The sequence below is a fragment of the Scylla paramamosain genome, chromosome 29 (genome assembly GCF_035594125.1).
Source record: "Scylla paramamosain isolate STU-SP2022 chromosome 29, ASM3559412v1, whole genome shotgun sequence".
Lineage (NCBI taxonomy): Eukaryota > Metazoa > Arthropoda > Malacostraca > Decapoda > Portunidae > Scylla > Scylla paramamosain.
In genome coordinates this window covers 13,699,380-13,706,879 of record NC_087179.1, presented here as the reverse complement: position 1 = coordinate 13,706,879, position 7,500 = coordinate 13,699,380, and the positions used below count along the sequence as shown (strand labels likewise).

General features: G+C 38.5%; 1 long non-coding RNA gene across 1 annotated transcript in view; it reads left to right on the top strand.

Annotated features, from left to right (window-relative positions):
• Positions 1 to 7,500, top strand: part of LOC135115361 (uncharacterized) — a 173,061-nt gene that overhangs the window by 33,188 nt on the left and 132,373 nt on the right. The window contains exon 2 of the long non-coding RNA XR_010275966.1: positions 1,171 to 1,240. This is a non-coding gene — a long non-coding RNA (uncharacterized LOC135115361). The remainder of the gene's footprint in view (positions 1 to 1,170; positions 1,241 to 7,500) is intronic.

The window sequence follows — 7,500 nt, the reverse complement described above, 5'->3', positions numbered from 1 at the left end:
AATTGATAATGACTATGCAAATGATGAATCTGGGTGAATTGTGAGTTATGATTATTGATGGTTTATAATGTACTGCTTGTTCCTCCTCTTTTTCATCATCATCATCATCATCATCATCATCATCGTCATTGTCATCATCTCTATCGTCATCTTTATCGTCATTATCATTGTCATCATTATTGTTCTGTGTGTTATCATCATCATTATCATCACTATCATCATCTTCATCGTTATCATTATCATTTTCGTTTTCAGTGTTAGTATTATCATCATTATCATCATCATCATCAAGAGAGAGAGAGAGAGAGAGAGAGAGAGAGAGAGAGAGAGAGAGAGAGAGAGAGAATATGGAACACAAGCAAACTCACAGATACAAGGTGTGTGTGTATGTGTGTGTGTGTGTGTGTGTGTGTGTGTGTGTGTGTGTGTGTGTGTGTGTGTGTGTGTGTGTGTAGTGTGTGAGCGCGTTGTTTAACTTGATTGTAGCGGCCTAACTTATAATTGCTGGAAACGGTCAAGTGGAGTTTGGGTGACTTCACTTCAGGTTGGGCCAGGTCGTGCAAGGTCGGGTCAGGTCATGTCAGGTCACTCTCCGTGCTAAAATGTGCTGACGTCATTCTCACGCCGTCCCAAACTTTTTGAATTTCAGATTTTTTTATGTTTTTTTTTTTTTGCTTTATTTTTTTGCATTTTTATTGACACGTTTATTTTTATTTATTTATTTACTTTTTTTTTTTTTGCTCTGTTACATGTTGAGTTGTTGTATGTATTTGTTCGTTCGTCTGTTTGTTTAATTCCGGTGACTGGTCGTTCTGTCGTGTGTGTGTGTGTGTGTGTGTGTGTGTGTGTGTGTGTGTGTGTGTGTGTGCGTTTCATCCGATGCTGTGTATTTCATTTGTTTTATCATGTTTATTTTTCCATCTCCCAAACAATGGAGAGAGGAAGTGGAGAGAGAAAAATCGCAAAAAAAAAATAAATAAATAAAAAATAAATAAATAAATCATAAATGAAGTAAAGATTAAAAAAAAACACAAGAATTGCAATTATCTGGATTGTTTTTGCCTTTGTTTTGAGCTACTTTGTGTTTGTGTTTGTGTTTGTGTGTGCATATTTTTTTCTTTTCTATTTGCTTTTGTTCTATCTTATGTTCTCTCTACTTTTCTTTCTCAGGTGTGTGAGCGGGCCACTCTTGATGTGCCGCAGAAGTCACCTGAGTATTGGTGGACTTACTGATGTGTCTGTGAGTTTTGTTCACCTGTGGCTTTTGAAATTTTTCCCTCGTTTCTAACATTATTTTTCCTTGTGTTGTGCGTTCTTTCAGTAATATTTTTCTATATGTTTTATGTTTTCAAAGTTTCCCCTTATTTTTTTTTGTGTGTGTTGTTGCGTGTTGTTACCATTTCTTTATATCGTGTGACCTTGTAAAATGTGAGAGGGTCAGAACTCCAGCAGTCTTTAACACTCCTGCCCTGAATATTCCTCACTGACATCGCTGACTGACATATGCTATTTTAATCATTATCCACTCAGAGACATCACTTCTTGTTCTGTACCCACCTCCAAACATCGTACTGGCTAAAAATTGCAAAAAATCTCTAATATTCCCCCCTTTCTTACTTGTAGATGTTGGTAAGGACTCCATGCATTGCTCTTACTGCTGTGAAGTGTTGCATGTTGCTGTGAAAGGGTTGATATGTCACTGTGAATTCCTTTTAGATGTTTGTGGTGTGAATGTTTGTCAGTTGATCATCATGTAGGTAGTTCTCTTTGCGTCACTTACAAATGCACTCTTTCTGGGTGCTAAGAGGTTTCAAGACACATCTTTTTTTTTTTTTTTTATCCTTTTTATTTATCTATTTATTTTTTATGATGTTTTGTGATTGTTTGGGGACTGGCGTCTCAGTGGGGTTCTTCTTCTTCTTCTTCTTCTTCTTCTTCTTCTTCTTCTTCTTCTTCTTCTTCTTCTTCTTCTTCTTCTTCTTCTTCTTCTTCTTCTTCTTCTTCTTCTTCTTCTTCTTCTTCTTCTTCTTCTTCTTTTCGTTACTGTTCTCAATGTTATCATCATTATCGTCATCAGTATTCTTCTATGTGTTATTATCATTATCATCATCATCATCGTCATTTTATCGTTTTCATCACCATCATCATCATCATCATGCTTACCATCATTGCTCTTCGTGTCATCACCATCACCACCATCACCATCACCATCACCATCATCATCGTTTTTGTTATCATCTTTTAGCGACATTTACACTTTTTTGGGTGCTAAAAGATTTCAAGACACTTATTCTTCACTTTTTTTTTTCCTATGATCGTTTCTGACTGTTTGTGGACTGGTGCCTCAGTGGACGTTTTTCTCAATTTTTTTTTGTTGCCTTTGGCCGCTTCCTCTCTAACATAAAAAAAAATGTTTTCTGTTTTACGTTCATGATAAATTGTTTGCAGCCAGCCAACCTTCCTGTGCTGGGTTAGCCTCGCTTTGTGTGTGATAAGCTGATGAAAGTAAACATAAACATCTCGTATGATTTAGTTTTCTTGTGTTTAAATCATTACTTTTCATTTTTTTTATATATGTATGCACAAATATTTTTTTAATGCTCTTTTTTTATATATTTTCTTCTCGTATTACATTTTCTTATGCTAAACTTTTATTTTCATATTTTCCATTTGTTTTCATATCCGTTTATTTCAACTCGTTTTCTTCTCTGGGTCCTGGAGTTATTTTCTCTCTCTCTCTCTCTCTCTCTCTCTCTCTCTCTCTCTCTCTCTCTCTCTCTCTCTCTCTCTCTCTCTCTCTCTCTCTCTCTCTCTCTCTCTCTCTCTCTCTCTCTCTCTCTGCACACACACTGGTATTTACTAATTTAACCTATCTCAACCCCCGCCCCCCCCTCTCTCTCTCTCTCTCTCTCTCTCTCTCTCTCTCTCTCTCTCTCTCTCTCTCTCTCTCTCTCTCTCTCTCTCTCTCTCTCTCTCTCTCTCTCTCTTTTCTATTTTAGTGGCGTATTTCGTAGTAATGCCTCCTACATACATGACGCGTGTTGCATGTAATGTCCTACAAAACCCCATTCTACAACTTTTTTTTTTAGATATATTTTTCACACACCTTTTTTTTTACTTTTTTTTTTTTTTGTCATGCTGCGGCGAATTCTTTATAATGTCAAATGTTTGTATTCCATTATTTCCCCAGCGACTTATAAATGATTCTGTCTGAATTGTTGTTGCGTGGGGGGAATGGGGAAGAGAAGAGAGGGGAGAGGAGAGAGGTGGGGGAGGGTGTCAATTGGGCTGCAGGGATGGTAAGAGGGGTTTGGGGTGATGAGAGCTGCTGTGAGGGTTGCCTGCTGGATCTGGCATGGATAATAACTAGAATTGGGTGGATGAGCAAGGGATGGTGAGGAAATTGGACAGGTGGAGTGAGTGTTGCTGGTGGAGATAGGTGCAAATGAATAGGGAAATTGGAGAGATGAGTTTGTGGTGATGAGTTAGTTGGACTTTACTTGGAATGGTGGATAAAGAAAGGGTATTTTTAAGGATGTGGTGGATTTGGGATGGTTGCTGGGGAGGTTGGTGGATAAAAAGAAGGGTTTTTGTTGGTGGATAAGGAAGAGTAAGTGTATAGAAAGATTTTAATGGTTTTGGTGGATAGGTGGAATATTCTCGGTGGATTTGTAAGGGTTTGGTGGATAGATTGAAGCTTGTTGGTGGATTTGCTATGATTTGGTGGATCAAGGAGTTTTATTAATTTTATTTGATGGGGGAAATGTTGGTGGAAGGAGTGGATAGACGAGTGCTTTGGTGGATATTGTGGACTAGGAGTAAGTATTTCTTAGTGGATTAGATGGCTAGAGGATGGATGCTTCAGGTGGTGGTGGTGGTGGGATTGTGGATAGAGGGGTAAGACTGTAAGGGGGGTGGCTTTGAGTGGAGCTTGGTGGATGAAGAGTGGAAGAGTGGATGGCTGGCTGTGGTGCAAGTGTTAAAGGAGAACTGAGTGTGTTAGTATGTATGTTCAGTGATAAAAAATAAATAAATAAATAAATAAATAAAAATAATTTGCCCATTTTTTTAGTTTCATATTTGGTGAGCAGTTTTTCGTATCTAACATTTTTTATTTCCTTTTTTTTTATTATTATTTTATTTCAGGTGCTGCTTATAAATGACTTTTGTCCACTGGCAGAACAATACTGATGGAGGGAGGGAGTGTGGTGGTGGTGGTGGTGGTGGTGGTATTGCAGTGTTGTACGTAGTGGTGTTATGTGATTTTGGTGTTGTATAGTGGTAGTGGAGATGGTGATGATGTTGTTGGAATGGTTCATTAGTGGTTATGCTAATTTTGTACAGTGGTGGTGGTGGTGATGATGAAAAGCTTAAAAAAGAAAATGTTGCAGTCCATTCATACTAACTCCGGACCTAAGCCCCGCCCAGCCTACCACGTTCATGCATTCCATTGGCCAGTCTGACGAGTAAACTCTGCCTCCCGTCCCCGGATTGGTTGGTAATTAGTATTAGGGGCGGGGCTTCTCTGTCAGGCGTACAGAAACTGAGAAAGATGAGAGAGAGAGAGAGAGAGAGAGAGAGAGAGAGAGAGAGAGAGAGAGAGAGAGAGAGAGAGAGAGAGAGAGAGAGAGAGAGAGAGGATGCTTGTAATGTGAGAGCAAATTAACGAAAACGTGAAAGGGAATTACAGGTAAGTTTTGAGTGCAGGATTATTGGAGCGTGGGAGTGTTCGTTCCTACCTGCTTTAATTAATGAAGCGCTCAGGTGACGGTGTGAAGGCCGCCCGTCACCAGGTACGCAGATTGACAGGCGACTTAATTGATTCTCGTACTCAATTGTCCAGGTGAATTTAAAGTACTTGTACACAGGTGGACCTTGTGTGTGTGTGTGTGTGTGTGTGTGTGTGTGTGTGTGTGTGTGTGTGTGTGTGTGTGTGTGTGTGTGGAATGTTATTTTATGCATATACTTCTCTCTCGATCTCCCCAGCGCACACTTGTTTCCTTGTTTCTTTTGCTATCCTCCTCCTCCTCCTCCTCCTCCTCCTCCTCCTCCTGCAGTTGGTCCTCCATTGTCATGTTCCAATGATATTTTTTCGTTGTTCTTTTTTCTTTTCCTCGACGACTCTTTGTCTTCTTTGTTTTTCCCATTGATTGGATGCATGAAGAGTCCTCCTCCTCCTCCTCCTCCTCCTCCTCCTCCTCCTCCTCCTCCTCCTCCTCCTCCTCCTCCTCCTCCTCCTCCTGTTGCTGTTGCTGTTTGGCTTTCCTTTGTATTCCTTTGTATTCCTCCTCCAGTCTGTCTGTCTGTCTATTCTCTTTGCTTTCCTGCCTTCGTAATCGTTATCATCGTTTTGCCCTACCCGTCCTCCTCCTCCTCCTCCTCCTCCTCCTCCTCCTCCTCCTCCTCCTCCTCCTCCTCCTTCTATTATGATTTTGGTTTTCTGATTTAGATTCCTTGTTATTATGACCTCTTACGAGAAAGATTATTATTATTATTATTATTATTATTATTATTATTATTATTATTATTATTATTATTATTATTATTATTATTATTATTGATATTACTGTTATATCGCTCCTGTTGTTGTTGTTGCTGGCGTAGTGGTTACTTCACTCGCCTTACAAAACACTAGTACCTCGTTCGAATCCTACAGTAATGCATTTGTCACATTGTAGTGTGTGTGTGTGTGTGTGTGTGTGTGTGTGTGTGTGTGTGTTAGCTGTCATGGAATTTCTAATAAGGCTTGAAATATTGGGAAATGGAAATAGTAGCAGTCTTCCCTCCTCCCTCTCCTCCCTCACCAGTGTTTCGTGAACTACTAACTTGTAATTGTGGTAAAAGTTAAACACGATACACGCAATGAGTAGAGGCAGGGTGGTTTGGGAGACGGGACGTGGTGGGCCTCGTGGCAACTAGTTTATCGTGGGAAGTGCTCGTGAGATACTGTCCCGTGTTCCGAAACGCTTCGTTCTTTCACTACCACGGTTTTACTTATTTATTTATTTATTTATTTATTTATTTATTTATTTATTTATTTATTCTCTCATTGCCATAAAATAAACAGATATAGGACGCAATGCTAAGCTGAAATAATTTTTTTTTTATTTATTTATTTTTTTTTTTGAGGTTACTAATAGTGTTTTGCTGATCGTAAAGGCTGGGATTAATTTGGACTTACAATAAACACTGGTGATATTGATTTGTACATTTGTGGTCATTTAAAATTCCCCCTTTTTTTTTAAGTTACTACTAATTGGAATTATTATTATTTTTTTTCGTAATTTGTGCTCTTTTTTTTTTTTTTTTTTTTTTTTTAGTGATATGAAGATTTTATGACTTGTTTTCGACTTTATTTTGTATCTTTTCATCAGCGCAAAACAGTGTGTATGTATGTATCATGATGTTGTTGTACCGCGCGTGTGTGTGTGTGTGTGTGTGTGTGTGTGTGTGTGTGTGTGTCAGCCAGTATGCATGTGTATGTGTATGTGCGCGTTCCCCCACGAGGACACTGAATAATGAATAACACTTTCACTAACAGCTTTCAGTCACCCGTCATCCTCGTCATACATAGTGCAGCACCGGTGACCGCGTGGCATTGCTGTCAGGGAGGCGCCGACACAACAACAACACCTGCCTATGGGACGGACACACTTACACTCACCTCACACTCACCTCACACTTGCGCTCACCTTAGTCCGGGAGTGCCTCTGATGCCCCTACTAATTGTCCAGAGACGCCAAGGAATGAAGAGCAAAGCCACAGTAAATAATTTTTGTAGACTCCGATTAGTTTAGTGTTTTTTTTTTTTTTTTTGTTTCGTATTCTTGTTGTTGTTATTTGTTGTTGTTGCTGTTAGGAGTTTTTTGTTATTTTTTCTTTTCTTGTTTTCTTATTTTCTTTTCTTGTTGTTGTTGTTGTTGTTGTTGTTGTTGTTGTTGTTGTTGTTGTTGTTGTTGTTGTTGTTGTTGTTGTTCTTCTTCTTCTTCTTCTTCTTCTTCTTCTTCTTCTTCTTCTTCTTCTTCTTCTTCTTCTTCTTCTTCTTCTTCTTCTTCTTCTTCTTCTTCTTCTTCTTCTTCTTCTTCTTCTTCTTCTTCTTCTTCTTCTTCTTCTTCTTCTTCTTCTTCTTCTTCTTCTTCTTCTTCTTCTTCTTCTTCTTCTTCTTCTTCTTCTTCTTCTTCTTCTTCTTCTTCTTCTTCTTCTTCTTCTTCTTCTTCTTCTTCTTCTTCTTCTTCTTCTTCTTCTTCTTCTTCTTCTTCTTCTTCTTCTTATTATTATTATTATTATTATTATTATTATTATTATTATCATTATTATTGTTTTTGTTGTTCTTTGGGTGTTTCCTATAAATATTCCTCATATTTTTTCTCGAGTTTCTTCTTCTTCTTCTTCTTTGTATATTTCCGCATAATGTATTCGTCACCTGTGTTAATCGCGTGTCTCTTTCTCTCTTTCTCTTGCGTCTTGTTGCTAAATCACGAACGCACCTTTACTGTAGAC